Here is a 13,304-nt window from a genome sequence, read left to right as displayed (position 1 = left end):
TCTTCAACACAAAAGAGATTTCTGAATGTATTTTCTGGATCTCACAATGAAGACCCTCGTCAGTGAAAGTACCGGTGATAAGGAGGACAACTACATGCCATAACATTAACACAATGACGGGTAAAGTGAATGACACTTATAAACTGGTGACATTGGCACAAGTCAGGGGCGGCAGAGATTAGACAGCAAATAGTTCTTTAAGTGGTAATTACTGATGACAGGTTCCCTTAATGTACCTCCGGTGCCATTTCACTCTCTCAAGCTTCATATCTCGGCGTTAGTATAGAAAAGTGTCCACGCAGTTAAAAAAGATGTCCACTACTAAATGCCCCCAATGTAATTAACCCGTTGAGAGAAGATTTTTTCTAATTACCTAGCTTTGTCTTTATTGCCTGTGAGCGGCGCTATCGCTGGCCACTCACCGGCATCACGCGACCCCCGGCTGCAGCCGGCTCTTGCTTCCCCTGATGTCACGTCAAGTGAGGCGTGACTCGGTGATGCGATCCCCGCGGTGGATGCCGGGCTGTGGGTGGGGTTTCCCCACGCGTCACACCCAGCATCCACCGCGCACTTTCCCAATGAATACAAGGTAATTGTGATTCACAAAATGTTATACAATTGAAAGGGGAAGAAAAAAAAAATTACATTTTTCCACTATAATGTTATTTTAGCCCCAGATTTTACATTTTCACAAGGTAAAATGGGTAAAAATGACCACATAATTTTACACAATTTCTGCTGAACGGGGCAATACCCCATATGTGTCTGTACTGTACTGCTTAGCCACATGGCGAGACTCGGGAGGGAAGGAGCGCTATTTGACTCTTGGAGAACAAACTTTAGTAGAACAGTTTGCAGACTCCATATACAGAGCCCCTAAGTGGCAGAAGAGCAGAATCCCCCCTCAAGTGACACCAGTTTGGAAATTACACCCCTATGGAAATGTATCTACAGGTGTAGTGATGAATTTGACTCCATGGGTGATTTCCAGAAACGAGCAGTAATGGATGTTGTGAAGTGAAAATGCAAATATTCCCTTATAGTGGCCAGTACATTGTAGTGTCCGGTACATTGTAGTGCCCTTACGTTGTAGCGCCCAGTACATGATTCCCAGCTAGTGCTTTCTGGAGAAATAAATTGGCTCTCCCTGCTACAGTAATGCCAAACATGTGGATGCTAACTGCACACGGTGGGGCTCAGGAGGAGGGGGCATTTGGATTTGGGAGAGCAGATGTCACTGGATTTCTTTAAGTGGGAGCCAAGTCACTTTTCCAGAGCCTTTGCACTACCAGTAATATGGACACCCCCTATATTACTGTTTACAGATGATGAACCTGAGTGGGGACTTGTTTTTTGTGGGTTGAGTAGAAGCTCTTAATGGTGGCATTTTGGGGTACAGAACATTTTGGATCATATTTATCCTGTGCTGTACGCTGAACACTTACAGTGGGTACGGGAAGTATTCAGACCCCTTTACATTTTTCACTCTTTGTTTCATTGCAGCCATTTGGTAAATTCTAAAAAGTTCATTTATTTTTCTCATTAAAGTACACTCTGCACCCCATCTTGACTGAAATGCAGACAATTTTGCAAATTTATTAAAAAAGAAAAACTGAAATATCACATGGTCATAAGTATTCAGACTCTTTGCTCAGACACTCATATTTAATCCACATGCTGTCCATTTCCTTGTGATCCTCCTTGAGATGGTTCTACTCCTTCATTGGAGTCCAGCTGTGTTTAATGAAACTCATAGGACTTGATTTGGAAAGGCGCACACCTGTCTATATAAGACCTCACCGCTCACAGTGCATGTCAGACCAAATGAGAATCATGAGCTCAAAGGAACTTCCTAAGGAGCTCAGAGACAGAATTGTGGCAAGGCACAGATCTGGCCAAGGTTACAAAAGAATTTCTGCATTACTCAAGGTTCCTAAGAGCACAGTGGCCATCACAATCCTTAAATGGAAGAAGTTTGTGACCACCAGAAGTCTACCTAGACCTAGCCGTCCAGCCAAACTGAGCAATCGTGGGAGAAGAGCCTTGGTAGGAGAGGTAAAGAAAAACCCCAAGATCACTGTGGCTGAGCTCCAGCGATTCAGTAGGCAGATGGGAGAAAGCTCACAAAAGTCAACGATCACTGCAGCCTTCCACCAGTCGGGCCTTTATCGCAGAGTGGCCAGATGGAAGCCTCTCCTCAGTGCAAGACATACGAAAGCCCGCATAGAGTTTGCTCAAAAACACATGAAGGACTCACAGACTATGAGAAATAAGATTCTCTGGTCTGATGAGACGAAGATAGAAGTTTTTGGTGATAATTCTAAGCGGTATGTGTGGAGAAAACCTGGCACTGCTCCTGACATGCCCAATACAATCCCTACAGTGAAACATGGTGGTGGTAGCATCATGCTATGGGGGTATTTTTCAGCTGTAGGGACAGGATGACTGGTTGCAATTGAAGGAAACATGAATGCAGCCAAGTACAGAGATATCCTGGATGAAAACCTCTTCCAGAGTGCTCTGGACCTCAGACTTGGCTGAAGGTTCACCTTCCAACAAGACAATGACCCTAAGCACACAGCTAAAATAACAAAGGAGTGGCTTCAGAACAACTCTGTGACCATTCTTGACTGGCCCAGCCAGAGCCCTGACCTAAACCCAATTGAGCATCTCTGGAGAGACCTGAAAATGGCTGTCCACCAACGTTCACCATCCAACCTGATGGAACTGGAGAGGATCTGCAAGGAAGAATGGCAGAGGATCCCCAAATCCAGGGGTGAAAACCTTGTTGCATCATTCCCAAGAAGACTCATGGCTGTACTAGCTCAAAAGGGGCTTCTACTCAATACTGAGCAAAGGGTCTGAATACTTATGACCATGTGATATTTCAGTTTTTCTTTTTTAATAAATTTGCAAAAATGTCTACATTTCTGTTTTTTTCAGTCAAGATGGGGTGCAGAGTGAACTATAATGAGAAAAAAATGAACTTTTTAGAACTTACCGAATAGCTGAAATAAAACAAAGAGTGAAAAATTTAAAGAGGTCTGAATACTTTCCGCACCCACTGTACATCGGGGTTTCCATCTAAATCTACAAAATACATGATTCAGAGGACACCCCCGAGGGATCCATTCAGAATAATGAGGCAGCAGAGTTACACTGGACTCCGTCTAGCCTCTGGTCGACTGCGCTTTTATGCACGCTGAAAAAGATGGACATCACTGGATCATAGGCCAGACGGCGTCCACAGCGCCTCATTATACGGAATCTTCCCCCGGGGTTCTGTCCGAATCGCAAGCTCAGTCATTTATATGGCAGCATGAGACTTGTGTAAGAATAATATGAAAATAAAAGATGGAAGTAATATTAAAAACACAATTAGGAAAATTAAAAATGTGCTTATTAAATCATTAAGAAGAGGTGTGAATGCGGCCCAGTTATTCATCGGTGCGCAACCGCACTCTGTACAGGAGCAGCCGCGCCATCACCGGACGCTTCTGCTGTGATGTGGACGGCGGATAAAGCTTCACTGCACCGGAGACTTCATACAATATCACACACCGGTCATCATCACACGCCGCTAATCATAGTCACATGCCAATCATCATCGTCATACGCCGCTAATCATAGTCACATGCCAATCATCATCATCACACGCCGCTAATCATAGTCACATGCCAATCATCATCATCATACGCCAGTCATCATCATCACACGCCGCTAATCATAGTCACATGCCAATCATCATCGTCATACGCCAGTCATCATCATCACACGCCACTAATCATAGTCACATGCCAATCATCATCGTCATACGCCAGTCATCATCATCACACGCCACTAATCATAGTCACATGCCAGTCATCATCATGATACGCCAGTCATCATCATCACACGCCGCTAATCATAGTCACATGCCAATCATCATCGTCATACGCCAGTCATCATCACACGTCACTAATCATAGTCACAAGCCAATCATCATCGTCATATGCCAGTCATCATCATCACACGCCGCTAATCATAGTCACATGCCAATCATCATCATCATCACACGCCGGTCATCACCATCACCATCATACGCCGGTCATTATTACACACCTGTGGAAACATCTACAGGAATCTCCTCCTTCACGTCACTCACACACGGCTGATCCCCCCTCGTCATCACTTCTTCTTCTGTCTCTTCCTTCACTTTTTTCTTAGTTGGATCTTCCTCCTGATATATCAGATGTAACAATCAGCACAATACAAGAAACCACCAAAATCTGTGACATCTATGACCTCGATCAGAAATGTCCCCCCATATACAGATCCGGTACAGGGCTCAGCACCGTCTACCTGATGACTCTCCGGGATGTTGTGATTCTCCTCTGGACAGTCCTGGGGATACAGAGGACGGGGACATCTCTCTGGTGGATTTCTTTCCATGAGTCCATCTGTAGGAAACACAAAGTGACGCAATACAGTGACATGTAAAAGTTTGGGCTCCAATGGTCAAAATTACTGTTATTGTGAACAGTTAAGTTGAAGATGAAATAATCTCTAAACGGCCTAAAGTTACAGATGACATTTCCTTTGTATTTTAGGCAAAACAATAAATAATAAATTATATATATTTTCATCTTTTACATTTAAAAAAAAATTCAATAAGGGAAAATGGGCAAATGCAAAAGTTTTGGCACCCGGCAAGGTTAGTAGCTAGTAGCGCCCCCTTCTGAAAGTATCACAGCTTGTAAATGCTTTTTGTAGCCGGACAATAGTCTTTCAATTCTTGTTTGAGGGATTTTCATTCATTCTTCTTTGGAGAATTCTTCCAGTTCTGTGAGATTCCTGGGGCGTCTTGCATCGTCTGCTATTTTGAGGTCTAGCCACAGATTTTCAATGATATTCAAATCAGGGGACTATGAGGGCCATTGTAAAACCTTCAGCTTGCGCCTTTTGACGTGTGTTTAGTATCATCATCATTTGCCATCCTCTTTTCACCTCCAGCTTTTTTGCAGATGGTGTTATGTTTGCATCAAGAATTTGCTGAAATTTAATGGAATCCATTCTTCCCTCTACCCGTCCCCTGTGCCATTGGCTGCAACACAACCCCAAAGCATGATTGATCCACCACCATGCTTGATGGTTGGCGAGATGTTCTTTTCCTAAAATTCTGTGCCCTTTTTACTCCACACAACTTTGATCATTGCTCTATTTTAACCTCATCGGTCCACAAGACTTGCTTCCAAAATGCATCAGACCTTCTTAGATGTACTTTTGCATACTTCTGACGCTGAATTTCATGGTGAGGTCGCAGGAGACGTTTTCTTCTGATGACTCTTCCATGAAGGCCATATTTGTGCAGGTGTCTCTGAAGAGTACAACAATGTACCACAACTCCAGAGTCTGCTAAATCTTTCTGAAGGTCTTTTGCAGTCAGGCGGGGGTTCTGATTTGCCTCTCTAGCAATCTTACTGAAAATTTGCTTGGTCTTCCAGACCTTATCTTGACCTCCACTGTTTCTATTAACTGACATTTTTTTATTACATTTTGAACTGAGGAAAGGGCAACTTGAAAACGCTTTGCTCATAGCGTTCTCCTGCTTTGTGGGCCTCCACCATTTTCAGAGTGCTAGACAGCTGCTTAGAAGAAGCCATGGCTGCTGTTTATTTGGCACATTGTTAGAGTAGGCTGGGTTTTTATAAAGCTGGCCTTTCCTAACGATGATAGTGAACGAGCCCTTACCCTAACAGGCGAAGTAAAGTCTGAATCATTGGTCAAAGTTATCTGAGCACACAAATGTTCAAGGGTAATACAAAGGAAATGTGTCATCTTTAACTTTAGGTCTTTTAGAGATCATTTCATCTTCAACTTGCTTAACTGGTCACAGTAACAGTAATTTTGACCAGGGGTGCCCAAACTTTTACATGCCACTGTAGATTGTATCATGTGATCATGAGATGATGGGAGTAGTAGTAGATGGCCACAGAGCAGACATGACAGTCTCCCCTCCTCACCCTGCTGATCGGCCCATATTGCGGTCGCCTCTTGTGCTCCATGTATAACCTCAACCTTAATATCAATCAGATCTTCATCCTAAAAAGAACAATGTAACATGAGCTCAAATCCCATCACGTCATGGTCAGATGTTGTGGGGACTTCAGTGTCATCTACCTGATGATCCTCCGGGATGCTGTGATTCTCCTCTGGACAGTCCTGGGGATACAGAGGACGGGGACATCTCTCCGGTGGATTTCTCCTCCTGGATCCATCTGTGGAGACACAGAGACTGAATACATGACCTGCCGTGTATCTGTCTATATATGAGACTCGTCTCTCAGAACCGGTAATTCTATATTTATGTATCAGGGACTAAATTACATTGTTGTGGTCCTCACCCCCGGTACCGAGGTCCCAGCACATTGTGAGCCTCAAGTATGAAGTGATAATCAGCAAGGCCAAAACCTAATGCTCTGCAGAGAGGATGAGGACCCTGAGGAGAGGGACAGAGAAGACCCTCGTCAGTCAGATGGAGGAGCCGTACTAAAAAACACAACTTCTCCAAGTTCCGTCTCCAGGGATGTAACCACAGAGGAGCTGGAGAAAGCTCCACATTTCTATCCATTGGTTTCTTCTCTCCTAATTCACTGTATGGAGATTGGGGGAAGGACGGTGACCATTTACCAGTGATTGTTTTTTGAGAGCTCATGATGTCACCATGAGGACACGGCCTCCCTCCTGGACAGGATCCTCTGGGATCACTAAGAGGAGAGAACCTGATCTATTAAAAGACGGGTTACCGCATTTTTCTTCTTCTTTAAATAGAGATAAATCTCCACATCCGCCTCGGTATAAACACTAAAATAGGCAGCAAGTTCTGCGTTTGTCTCTAAAGGAGGAAAAAAGGGCACATGTACGACTAACGTACGAAGTCACAGAACCCGGAAGGACGGTGTTGTGGGGAGCACCCGGTACGCAGCGGTTAGTACCTATCAATGTGTAGAAAGGACAACTAGAGAGCCGACACCGGGGTCATGGGCGCTTACTGATGCACACGGGGAGCCAAGGAGAGATTGTCTGGTCAGACTACACAGAAAAGCTCCATAATACATATTCTTCTGAACAAACATCCCTTTAAGGGAGACTTACACTTATTACCACCAGACCAGGATCTCAGATTGAAGTCCCCATTAATTTTGCTTTGTCTCCCAAAATTAGAACAAATGTTTTTGTATAAAATATATATATTTATTTATTTACACACACACATACATTATTTTGCCAAATAATAAAATATATACATACAGTACAGACCAAAAGTTTGGACACACCTTCTCATTTAAAGATTTTTCTGTATTTTCATGACTATGAGAATTGTACATTCACACTGAAGGCATCAAAACTATGAATTACCACATGTGAAATTATATACTTAACAAAAAAAGTGTGAAACAACCGAAAATATGTCTTATATTCTTGGTTCTTCAAAGTAGCCACCTTTTGCTTTGATGACTGCTTTGCACACTCTTGGCATTCTCTTGATGAACTTCAAGAGGTAGTCACCGGAAATGGTCTTCCAACAATCTTGAAGGAGTTCCTAGAGATGCTTAGCACTTGTTGGCCCTTTTGCCTTCACTCTGCGGTCCAGCTCACCCCAAACCATCTCGATTGGGTTCAGGTCTGGTGACTGTGGAGGCCAGGTCATCTGGCGTAGCACCCCATCACTCTCCCTCTTGGTCAAATAGCCCTTACACAGCCTGGAGGTGTGTTTGGGGTCATTGTCCTGTTGAAAAATAAATGATGGTCCAACTAAACGCAAACCGGGTGGAATAGCATGCCGCTGCAAGATGCTGTGGTAGCCATGCTGGTTCAGTATGCCTTTAATTTTGAATAAATTCCTAACAGTGTCACCAGCAATGCCCCCCCACACCATCACACCTCCTCCTCCATGCTTCACGGTGGGAACCAGGCATGTAGAGTCCATCCGTTCACCTTTTCTGCGTCGCACAAAGACACGGTAGTTGGAACCAAAGATCTCAAATTTGGACTCATCAGACCAAAGCACAGATTTCCACTGGTCTAATGTCCATTCCTTGTGTTCTTTAGCCCTAACAAGTCTCTTCTGCTTGTTGCCTGTCCTTAGCAGTGGTTTCCTAGCAGCTATTTTACCATGAAGGCTTGCTGCACAAAGTCTACTCTTAACAGTTGTTGTAGAGATGTGTCTGCTGCTAGAACTCTGTGTGGCATTGACCTGGTCTCTAATCTGAGCTGCTGTTAACCTGCGATTTCTGAGGCTGTTGACTCGGATAAACTTATGCTCAGAAGCAGAGGTGACTCTTGGTCTTCCTTTCCTGGGGCAGTCCTCATGTGAGCCAATTTCTTTGTAGCGATAGATGGTTTTTGCAACTGCACTTGGGGACACTTTCAAAGTTTGCCCAATTTTTCGCACTGACTGACCTTCATTTCTTAAAGTAATGATGGCCAGCTAACAGTCTATTCAGTAGGACTATCAGCTGTGTATCCACCAGACTTCTTCACAACACAACTGATGGTCCCAACCCCATTTATAAGGCAAGAAATCCCACTTATTAACCCTGACAGGGCACACCTGTGTAGTGAAAACCATTTCCGGTGACTACCTCTTGAAGCTCATCAAGAGAATGCCAAGAGTGTACAAAGCAGTCATCAAAGCAAAAGGTGGCTACTTTGAAGAACCTAGAATATAAGACATATTTTCAGTTGTTTCACACTTTTTTGTTAAGTATATAATTCCACATGTGTTAATTCATAGTTTTGATGCCTTCAGTGTGAATGTACAATTTTCAAAGTCATGAAAATACAGAAAAATCTTTAAATGAGAAGGTGTGTCCAAACTTTTGGTCTGTACTGTATATATATATTTATTATTTGGCAGTTTCACGTCAGGATTTATCTCACACGGTAAACGCCAAAAGAAAAAAAACACATCAAAAACACCTCCCCAAAACTGCAATGAAAAAACAACGATCAAAAAAGTCACCAACAAAAAGGTCAGCGGCCATTCAAGAAGAGAAGCCCTCACACAGCTCCGATAACGGAAGATAAAGTGATGGGTGTCAGGAACAGTTCTGAATATTTAACCCATAAAATATATTCTAAAAAATAAACCCGACAAGTTTGGAATTGCTGTAACTGTACTGACCTGGAAAATGGCAGCGACGTCGTTCTTACCGCCCAATAAATGCTGAGAAACAAAACCCAAAAAGCCAGAAGCCCGACCACGACTGATGACGACATTGAGCCGGCACCGATTCAGAGGGACGGACGAGCGACAGCGGATTAGGGGGAAAATCATCAGTAAGTTAACCCCGACTCTGCTGAGTAAAGATCAGACTCCGGTCCCGAAAGAAATCATAGGAGAGAACGGACAGAAGCGCTGGGACATCTGCAGACAAAATGTGACCGATGCTCTAAGGAAGGTGAAAGATTCTGAAAGAAGCCGCCGAGGACGAAGACTCAAGACTGATGAAGACGACAGCGGAGAAACCGCGACTCACAGATCAGAAGAGAAGAATCAGGGAATGAAAGCTGTGAGAAAATGTAGAGAAAACCAGAGCAAGTCTGGAGAAAAATCATCTATTATAGGAGGAGGCCGAGAGACGTCATCACATCCACCGGAGCCAACAAGAGTCTCCTCTCACCTGGTGATGTCAGAGGCCGGAGCTCCTCCATCATCACCTCCTGGTACCGATCCTGGTGTCCTTCTAGATACTCCCACTCCTCCATGGAGAGATAGACAGCGACGTCCTGACACCTTATAGGAACCTGACAACAACGACACCGTCATCACCCAGAATCCTCCAGTGCTGCCCTGTATAATGTCCCAGCAGTCACCTCTCCAGTCATCACCCAGAATCCTCCAGTGCTGTCCTGTATAATGTCCCAGCAGTCACCTCTCCTATCATCACCCGGAATCCTTCAGTGCCGTCCTGTATAATGTCCCAGCAGTCACCTCTCCGCTCATCACCCAGAATCCTCCAGTGCTGTCCTGTATAATGTCCCAGCAGTCACCTCTCCGCTCAGCAGCTCAATCATCTTGTTGCTGAGCTCTAGGATCTTCTTCTTCTTCCTCTCATGTATCGGGGGGTGCGGGGGAGGTTCTGTGATGGGGTCCGGGCTCCGCCCTCCTGACTCCTGGAGATGGATGATGGGAGTCACCCCCTCCCCCGGTGTCTTCCTCACTATTGTGTAATCCTGTGTATGGAGAGAGACACTTAGGGAGAAGAATTCCTTCCCGACTCCAGATCTGACAATCAGTAGAAATCCCGGGATCAATAACCGTCTCCAGTAATCTGGGGCCATAACCTGGAATATTATTACACTCAGGACAGACATCCAGGCCCCTCTACAGCTCTTATAGGGAATCCCCATGACAACTCCTCCTGGCAGAGAGCTGCACACAATCACTGCTCTTACAGTAAAGAATCCTTCTCTTCCTCTTCTGGATTTCCTCTTCCCGATGTCGGACTTGTTACATAACACAATAAAGCTGATAGGAATGTAGAGGAGTTACCTCTCCGCTCAGCAGGGAGATGATCTGCAGGGTGAAGTGTAATAATCTTCTGGTGGTCTCGTCCTCGTCCATCCTCGGGGGGTCATTCAGGAGAAGGAGGGATGAGCACTGGATCAGCTGGAGGGATCTCGTCCTGCCGGCGTCTTTACAATAAAAGGAGAAGATGAAAACAGAGGACAACTTCATATGCGATACATTCCTGCTAATCGTTATTGGCACCTGTCAGCAGGATTGTGCTCAGTAAACTACATACACTGTCAGGAGGGTGACATTACACTGATTAATATGACACCTTGGTTGATGAAATCCGTCTTGTGGTTCTTGTGTAATCTTTACTTTCAGTTTGGAGATAATGATATGCTCGTGCTCCGGGGCAGCCTATGGGGGGCGCTCTATCTGGGTTTCTGCTTCCATATTCATCTGTATGCTCTTATGACAGCTCACTTATCGTTCACTGACCTGCCTCCTATTTTACATAATGCATCTAGTAGTGCGTGGCTCGGTAAAATAGGAGGCAGGTCAGTGAATGATAAGTGAGCTGTCATAAGAGCATACAGGTGAATATGTAATCAGAGCACCAGATAGAGCGCCCCCCACAGGTCGCCCTGGAGCACAGGCATATCATTATCTCCAAACTGAAAGTAAAGATTACACAAGAACCACAGGACGGATTTCATCAACCAAGGTGTCATATTAATCAGTGTAATGTCACCCTCCTGACAGTGTATGTAGTTTACTGAGCACAATCCTGCTGACAGATGCGCTTTAAGTACATAATGTGGAATATCTCCTGAAAAAAATGAATAAAGTGAAACAGTTTTTTTGTATAGAGACTCATGTTAAATACAAAAGAGCAAATGATAATTTAAAACAAAAAACAATGGGAGGGAAAAATAGAAAAATCTAAAGCTTTCTGTGTCACTGGTATTTCCACCTTTACCTTAATTTAGTATGGAAACACATTTTGACTCGCCTGTGGTAAATCACAAAAGAGATTCTCCTGTGATGGTCAGTGCCTATGTGACAAGAATTAGCCAATGAATGGTGACTTCAATGTTTTAAAAACTTTTTAATTCCTATTTTGCATCTGTTTTCTCTCAGAAAGAAAATGTAACATCAACTGATCTTCACTGTCCTTTTAAAGGAATAGAGGAATCCAAATTATCAGTAAACAGAAAGATTGTGAGGGAATATTTAGCTAACATAAATGAGTTCAAGTCTCCAGGTCCAGATGAATTACACCCCAGAGTACTGAAGGAGATTGTAGAAGAAATTTTAGAACCACTCTCCATAATCTTTGAAAATTCTTGGAGAACAGGAGAAGTCCCAGAAGACTGGAGAAGAGCAAATGTTGTTCCTATCTTCAAAAAGGGGAAGAAGGTGGACCCAGGGAACTATAGGCCGGTGAGTCTGACTTCTATACCAGGAAAGATCTTTGAACAAATTATTAAACAACATGTATGTAAGTACATGGATAAGAATTAAGTGATTAACCAGAGTCAACATGGGTTTGTAACTAACAAGTCATGTCAGACTAACTTAATTTCCTTCTATGACAGAATCACTGACTGGGTGGATCAGGGAAATGCTGTAGATATAGTATATCTTGACTTCAGCAAAGCATTTGACAAAGTATCTCACATCATCCTTATTGAAAAAATGACCAAGTATGCAATGGACCAGGCAACTGTTAGGTGGATTCATAACTGGCTTAGTGATCGGACTCAAAGGGTGGTTGTAAATGGCTTCACATCCAGCTGGATGAATGTCTCAAGTGGGGTACCACAGGGCTCCGTCCTGGGACCTGTATTGTTCAACATCTTTATCAATGATTTAGATGAAGGAATTGAGGGTAAACTGATTAAATTTGCTGATGACACAAAGCTAGGAGGGATAGCTAATACTAGAGAAGAGAGAGAGAGGATTCAAAAAGACCTAAATAAACTGGAGCAGTGGGCAGCAACCAACAGAATGGTTTTTAACAGGGAAAAATGCAAAGTACTACATCTGGGCAATAAAAATGAAAAAAGCATATACAGAATGGGAGGAATAGAGCTAAGCAACAGTACATGTGAAAAAGACTTAGGTATATTAATAGATCATAGACTGAACATGAGTCAACAGTGTGATGCAGCAGCAAAAAAGGCAAATACAATTCTGGGATGTATTAACAGAAGCGTACAGTCTAGATCACGTGAAGTCATTATCGGTCTTTACTCCTCTTTGGTCAGACCTCATCTGGAATACTGTGTACAGTTTTGGGCACCACATTTTAAAAAAGACATAGACAAACTGGAGCAAGTTCAGAGAAGAGCGACCAGAATGGTGACTGGTCTGCAAACCATGTCCTATGAGGAACGGTTGCAGGATTTGGGAATGTTTAGCTTGCAAAAAAGAAGACTGAGAGGAGACTTAATAGCTGTCTACAAATATGTCAAGGGCTGTCACATTGTAGAAGGATCATCTTTATTCTCATTTGCACAAGGAAAGACTAGAAGCAATGGGATGAAACTAAATGGGAGGAGACACAGATTAGATATTAGAAAAAACTTTTTGACAGTTAGGGTGATTAATGAGTGGAACAGGCTGCCACGAGAGGTGGTGAGTTCCCCTTCAATGGACGTCTTCAAACAGAGGCTGGACAGACATCTGTCTGAGATGATCTAGTGAATCCTGCTTTGAGCAGGGGGTTGGACCAGATGACCCAGGAGGTCCCTTCCAACTCTACCATTCTATGATTCTATGATTCTATGAAAAAGCCACATGG

At 43.7% G+C, this 13,304-nt stretch overlaps 1 protein-coding gene across 1 annotated transcript in view; it reads right to left on the bottom strand.

Annotated features, from left to right (window-relative positions):
* Positions 1-13,304, bottom strand: part of LOC141201524 (uncharacterized) — a 240,722-nt gene that overhangs the window by 2,622 nt on the left and 224,796 nt on the right. The gene's annotated exons all lie outside the window — the stretch shown is intronic.

The sequence above is a fragment of the Phyllobates terribilis genome, unplaced genomic scaffold (genome assembly GCF_046119375.1).
Source record: "Phyllobates terribilis strain yellow unplaced genomic scaffold, ASM4611937v1 Scaffold_117__1_contigs__length_5270597, whole genome shotgun sequence".
In the NCBI taxonomy this organism is placed as follows: domain Eukaryota; kingdom Metazoa; phylum Chordata; class Amphibia; order Anura; family Dendrobatidae; genus Phyllobates; species Phyllobates terribilis.
The sequence above is the reverse complement of the archived record's forward strand: the minus strand, read 5'-3'. Positions and strand labels throughout refer to the sequence as shown.